General features: G+C 41.0%; 2 pseudogenes; both read right to left on the bottom strand.

Moving 5' to 3' along the window:
* Positions 1-4,080: 4,080 nt before the first annotated feature.
* LOC106725189 lies at positions 4,081-5,379 on the bottom strand (annotated as a pseudogene).
* A 288-nt stretch (positions 5,380-5,667) lies between these two features.
* On the bottom strand, positions 5,668-7,345 carry LOC102261848 (annotated as a pseudogene).
* Between the last annotated feature and the right edge of the window lie 85 nt (positions 7,346-7,430).

Below are 7,430 nucleotides of genomic sequence, written 5' to 3'. Positions count from 1 at the left end.
TCATTCCCCAGAGGTAACCAGTTCACCGTTTCTTGTATAAAATAACTTTTAATAATTTTCCTATGTACCTATAATGTCCCCTGTTTCCCCCCTCTTGGCAGCAACAAAGGAAGAGAAAGCTGATCGTATTATTATCAATAAAGCTAGAGGGACATCCTATCTAATAATAGACAAACATGGTAATTGACCGTACCTTCGCTACGCCTCCCATGGGCTAATCAGCACGATATGCAAATTAACCGCCAACAAAGATGGCGGCTAATTTGCATACTGCAGGCAGGGCGGGCCAGTGCGAGCCTCCATCTGGGCCCCCCTGTGCCGCCTAAGCCCTGGCCCAAGCCGGGACCCCCGTGTGCGGCCCTGCGCACGCCGGGGCTTGGCAGCGAGATTGGCCCGAGGAAGCCCTATTCTTGCAGGAATATTCCTGCAATGGGCTTCTAGTATTTAATAATATCTAACATTTGTTTAACTCATTACTTTTTAAAATGACCTTCTGTAGCTTTATGTCTAAAACTAGAAGCCCAGTGCACAAAATTCGTGCATGGGTAGGGTCCCTAGCAGCTGCTGGCTGCTGGCTGCCGGCTGCTGGCAGGGGCCTCTCTTCCCCAGCTGCCAGCTGGGGCCTTCTTTCATTCCTCGCCGTCCCCTGGTGGTCAGCGCACATCATAGTTAGTGATCGAACTCCTGGTCAGTCAAACTCATGAGGGGACACTTTGCATATTAGCCTTTTATATATATAGTCAGAGGCAGACAGTAGGGCAAGCATCACCACTTTTATTGATTTGACATGTGTTTTTAAAAAATATACTAGTATATATTTTTTATTTCAGAGAGGAAGGGAGAGAGAGAGATAGAAACATCAATGATGAGAAAGAATCATTGATTGGCTGCCTCCTGCATGCCCCCTACTGGGGATTGAGCCTGCAACCTGAGCATGTACCTTTTGCCGGAATGGGACCCTTCAGTCTGCAGGCTGACAGTCTATCCACTGAGCCAAACCAGCTAGGGCTGATTTGACATATGGATATACTGAGGTCTAAACTCCTGTCCTCAATTTTCATTGAGGTTCACTAAATAAGTAGTTATGTGAGAGTTCTTGCTGTATTTGCTTTAAATTATTGATGACATTTGCCTTTAAGTCTCATGTATGGGTTTTCTTTTAGATTCAATGCTAGAGACAGACCATCACCCCTGAGAAACTCAAATGCCTCTTAATGACTGAATCACTGTTCACATTATTAACTTTTTCCTTGACTCCCAGGGTGCTATGAATGAGAAAGGGGCTCTGTAAAAAGGCTGACAAGCTGTCACAGTGCCACATGGTGACTCAAAGTAACCACACAGGATGGTCTGATCACAAATTCCTAACAGGGCAGGCCATGGTGGGTAGTCATGTCCCAGGCCTATGGCTTCCTTAGCCAAGGTCAATGTGTACCCTAAGTGAACCCTGGCCACTGTTTTTATGCATCTAGGAGAACATGCCTTTGCAATGTCAGAGTAATTTTCTTTTCTAGACTCCTCAAAGCCACAACCATAGGCACCGGAGCACAAAATCACCAGAACATGAGATCAAAGATCCCCTCATTGTTATGTGGTTCCCTGCATACCATTCCGATGTGCTATAAATGTTAATTATTAACTATCCTGTACCCACCAATGTAAAAGAAGTCTGTGTCTATCATTTTACATTTTATCCAATCCCAGAGGTTTCCTCACTTTGCTTTCTCCCGCCTCCTTAATCTACCACCAATGGATTTCATGTAACCCTCCTTATGTCTTCTCCTTTAATCCTAATGTATAAAATAAGCCGCAAAACTGTCAATCCCCAGAGCATTTTTTCAATCCACTGAAGGTTGGTTCAGGGCATGTCCTCAAAATTTTGACTCAAATAAACTCTTATAAAAACATTTCTAAGAAAAAAAAAAGAAAGAAAAGACAAAAATAAATAAGAAAGAAAAAAACAAGATAAATAAAATAAAATAAAAACATAAAATATACACAAAACATTTCTATAGGCTGGATGTTCTTTTATGGACAGTGCTGAGAGTCAAACCAGAAGTCAACCACAACTGGTTTTTCTTGTTGGCATGATTTTGTTCTTTTCCTTGGCTATGAGCTCCTATTTCTATGTTACCATTTCATTGTATTTTTTTTGTTTAATAATAAGCTGCTGCCGAAACCGGTTTGGCTCAGTGGATAGAGCGTCGGCCTGCGGACTGAAAGGTCCCAGGTTCGATTCCGGTCAAGGGCATGTACCTGGGTTGCGGGCACATTCCCAGTAGGAAGTGTGCAGGAGGCAGCTGATCGATGTTTCTAACTCTCTATCCCTCTCCCTTCCTCTCTGTAAAAAATCAATAAAATATATTTAAAAAAAATAATAAGCTGCTTCAAGTATTTTTGTGGAGTACAGATAAATGTAACCTTTAGATAAATATGACATTTAAATTGAGGAAATGAAGGCATCAATGAAAACTTACGTAAATTTACTGAGATATTTGCTGGCGGAGCTAGAACTAGAATTGTAGTTTCCTAAATTCTAGTTCATGTGATTTCCTCTGTTCCACATGAGCTGAATGTCAAGTTTTTTCCCCTTAACCATGGAACATATTATATTTGTTTTTAAAAGCATGGCAATCCTGCAGATATCGCTGCCCATGTTGTTTGAATTGAAAATGTGCTTTAGCTTTTGAAGGCCACTGAGCTCTGCTTTACTTGTTGTTTTCAAAGGAAGTTTCTTCGCATAAGGATCCACTCAGTGTTGAGTGCCTGTAAAATGCCAGCAAATACTATGAAAGATGAAGGTCCTATAGTTTTCGCTGCACTAAATGATCCTATAAAAATGCAGGACATCATTTTTTTCTGTCAGCCTTTTCCCAAATGGATAGCAAATATCTACCGTGAATAAAAACATATAAAAGAAAAAAAATGGGCAAAGCATTTTGGTGGGCAGAGAGATGAGTCATGCTTTAAAAAAAGATCAGTGTGAATCCTATTTTGTTTTGTTTTGCTTTGTTTTATAAATGTAGACCTTTCTCTCAGGTACTTATATGAGGATTTTAAAGTCTCTCTATTTAAAAAAAATACCCAATTTAATTTATTCTGTGATGAAAAGGCTTTTTATTGATCTTTCACAGAAATAAACAGGATGCTAATGGGAAACCTGTTTATTCCAGATGAAATACAACAGTGTGTAGAGTGGCTAAATGCCATTTACTGTCAAGAGTGCCCTCTGCTGGCGATTGCCTTGAATTTAAAAAAAATAGTCTATTGGCTTCAAAATTTCATTTGTTGATCAAGTGAGGTTTTTAATGCATTGGTTTAAATATACTATATATATGTCTGAAGGGAGGAATACCCAAGATTTTAGGTTAAGAATAAAAATAAGCAAATGTAACAGCTCCAGGCACAATGTTACATGTCAGAACATTATGGCTTCAATGTGACAAGATAGCAGTTTTCAGCAAGGATTGATTGAGTGCTGATTCTGTGAGAGGCTCTGTGCAGGCATTGGGGTCACAGAGGTGATGCTGATATGAGCCCACATCAGGATCTCAGAGTCCTGTGGGGGAGTCAGACCCACTCACAGACAGTTACCCTGCCATGTGTTGAGTGCAAAGGGAGACCTGAGGGACACCTAAGTCATCCTGGGGAGGGAGGAGTTAGGAAGGCTTCCTGAGGGAGGCTGGCAGAAGGAAGACAAGGCAGGGCAAGGAAAGGCATTCCAGGTAGAGGGAAGGGATCAGGTAAGAGAAAACATGGCGGGTGTACAGAACTTTAATAAGCAGCTCAGCATCCCACTCTATGCAGGGCTTGCCTGGAGATGATGCTGTACAACAGCACTTCTCAGGTGTTTGGCTTCAGGACTTTACTTCTTAAAAATGACTGAGGATCCCCAAAGAGCTTTTGTTCATGTGGACTTTATTTCTTGGTGATTACCACGTTAGAAATTAAATGCAGAAAGCACTTGAATTGTGGAAGGATAAAAAGAAAATCTCCACTTTATCCATTTTATCAAAACCATTTTTTTGCTTTAAAATTTGGTTGAAATTACTTTGAATTATTAAAATTTTCTTGGAAATATTTAAATAACCTTTTCTTATTTACTTTCTGAAAAAAATAGCTGTATATTTTATTGTGTGACCATTTAAACAATGTTTACATTACATACATTAACATTTAAAAATAGTTACTTCCCCCGCCCCCATAAAATCCTCATAAACTCCAGAATACTACAAAAGATGGAAAGAACAGTTTGACATCTGAAACATACTTCACAGCATTTAAATCCAGTGTGGCATACAAGTAATAGAAGTACTTCATCCACTCCATAGTTTCCAAATTATGGGGAACCATGTATTAAGCAAAGATCCATACAACAAGCAATCAGTCATCAATACTATTTTGACAATATATATGTAGCAATTTGCCTTTGATCCATGAAATCTGTTTTGCAGCATCTTTTCCAGCTGCTGATTATAAAGCGTATTTCTTATAAATTTGGACAAGTTTCATCACGGCTTCTCTGCACACTCTCTACCGTTTGTCTAAAGTTCTCTATCTCACAAAATGAAGTAAGTGATCATTAGCCAGAATGTCCTTCTTTAGCAGCTGCAACTACAGACACAATAACATCATGCCTAATAGCTTTCTCAGGGTCATGTGGCCTCATTTTAGGAGACTCTGTTCAGTCCTTTGTTAAATCAGGACGGTTCATGAGACAGCAGCTAGCAAATTTCACACATTCCCGGTGCATTGGTACATGAATGTCACTAACCCTACCCAAGTAACACTGCCAAAGTGGTTTGTTTGGAGAAGCCAAATTCTGAATCCTTTGACCCAAACAGTTTGGCTAGTAGTTTAACAACTTGCTCCTCATTATTATTGCTCTTTAATTTAAATTCAACCTGGCATAAAACTGAGAGCAGCAAATGACATCAATATTATAGAGCATCAAAATTAAGTCAAAGACATGCTCTCACAAATTGCTGGTAGATGTTTTCCCAAGCATCAGAACCTGATTCTAAAAACTGGTTAATATATGAATACACACAGACAATAGTGTGGTGAAGGCCTGGAGTGGGGTAGGGTCTGGGAGGAGGGCAGTAAAGGTGGAGAATGGGGTACATCTATAATACAATCTATAGAATAAAGAGCTAATATGCAAATGGTTGTGACACCCTCATGCATAACGACCAATCAGCAGGAGGCTGCATGTGTAGCAGGAGTGGGTGGCGGGGACTTGCAGCGTCGGGAATTTGCGTGAGGCTCACGTCCCTGCCCCCGGCCCCAGGGACGTGAGGCTCGTGGAGGCCTACCTCTTTGGGGCGATGGATCACAGGGCTCCTGCACTGTGACAGGGCACAGGCCAGGCTGGGGGACCCCCCCCCCATGAGTGCACAAATTTTGTGCACCGGGCCACTAGTCCTATATAATAAAAGGCTAATATGCAATTCGACCAAACAGCAGAATGACTGGTCACTATGACACACACTGACTACCAGGGGCCAGACACTCAATGCAGGAGCCTCTCCTGCCTCCATGGCAGCACTAAGGATGTCTGACTGATGGCTTAGACCTGCTCCATGGGGAGCAGGTCTAAGCCATCAGTCGGGCATCCCCCAAGGGCTCCCCGACTGTGAGAGGGCACAGGCCAGGCTGAGCCCCCCCACCAAGTGCATGAATTTCATGCACCAGGCCTTTAGTCAACAATAAAAAACCCTAAGAAAGCTTTTTTTAATTGGCAATATATGGTTCAATAGCTTGAGCTGTCCTCTTCAGTAACACCTTTGCCAAATCATATGCTTGCTTGTTTAAATTCTATGGGCAAAAGCTCCTGCGATGCTATATCACCTTACAAATTTTAGAATTCATGAGGTCTACCATGTGCATATGAACTTTCTGATTGTGGCTATTATTTGTAATGGAAAATACTGTTCTGTATAATTGTGTAAAATTTCATTGTTGTCTTTCAACTCAAGGCATATGTTATATGACTTGACCCAAGCGATGTTCTCAATAAAAAAATACCTGTTAAATTTGTATCCTCTAACCCCTTCAACTGCCTTGTTATAAACATGAATATATCCTTTTGTTTATCAGGGGATGTGTAAGGAGCTTCGGGAGCTTAAATTCTGAAAATATCAGCAAGGCAACAGGCTATCAGTAGGTGAACACCTTTAACAGGATGCTTGAGGAAAAAGTCTGAAGCAAGATGTAGTCAGGTTTAAGTAAAGCTCCTTTTCTTCTTCAGAGTCCTGGTCCATATCCACGAACATTTTCACAAACATCTTTAACCGTCTCACCATCTCCTCTTTAGATATTTTATCTGAGATTTCCTTGACACCAGGAGGATAAGTAATATTTCCATCATTGGTCCTCCTCTTTGAATGAGCCATGATGGAAGTATGTTTACCCCACCCTGGATTGAGATGTTGCCTTCTCTAACACCTCAAGTCTGGGTTAAGTATCCTTTGTACAGGTTTCCAAGACAACCTGGGCTCTGGTGGAGGGAGGGCAGAGTGGACTAGAGTCCTGTGAGGAGAGACTGTGGTTTGTGGATCTGGGGAGAGAGCTGAAGGGTCAGCCGCCAGGATCCCTGTGCTGAGTCTCTCTCCCACACTGCAGATGCCATCTTTCTTGGGTGGAGCACTCCCCTCCTTACGGCATCACCCTCCGGTCTCTAAATAACTTCTTTAAAAACTATATTTTGACAGGTTTCCCCGATATGAGCAGCACATACTGTATCCAGACATAAAATGAATGTCATCAAGGAGACCACTGGGCCACCGTTCTTGAAAGGCAGCTGGAGGACTCCAATGGGCAGAAGATTTGGGCAGAACTGTGGTTAGGAATCTGAGATACAGAGAGAAAGACAGAGCTTGGAACCAGAAAATGAGACGAGGAGCACACTACCAGATGGAGCCATTTTATTTCCAAACATGAGTCAAAACAAACATACACTTTCCTACCTCCATACTGGATTTTCATCTTATAAAATAGATGTGCTGCTAAAATCCTTCATAAAATCTGCCTTTCCCTTTTGCAGTGGGAAATAAGCAAAAAGTCAAAGGTTAAAAGGTCATGCATAAAATATTTTATCCACGGAGATAATTATATAATAGTCTTAAATTCTTCACAAATCAATGATAAAACATGAAGACTAATTAACATTTCACTATATTTTTCTGTACTTCAAGACTTTTTTCTTCATATATTTATGTCATATTTCACAAATAACAATGATTTACAAAAAAGTTATCAACTTTTTCATAAAATAGGAAAACAAAACAAAGCCATAGCATTGAAAATATCCTATATAATAAAAGGTTAATATGCAAATCAACTGAACGGCACCAGTTGCTATAATGCACACTGACCACCAGAGGGCAGACGCTCAACACAGAGGCTGTCCCCTGGTGGTCAGTGCACTC

This window comes from Myotis brandtii, unplaced genomic scaffold, assembly GCF_000412655.1.
Source record: "Myotis brandtii unplaced genomic scaffold, ASM41265v1 scaffold1423, whole genome shotgun sequence".
Taxonomy (NCBI): domain Eukaryota; kingdom Metazoa; phylum Chordata; class Mammalia; order Chiroptera; family Vespertilionidae; genus Myotis; species Myotis brandtii.
Note: the sequence above shows the minus strand (reverse complement) of the source record. Positions and strands in the feature narration are given on the sequence as shown.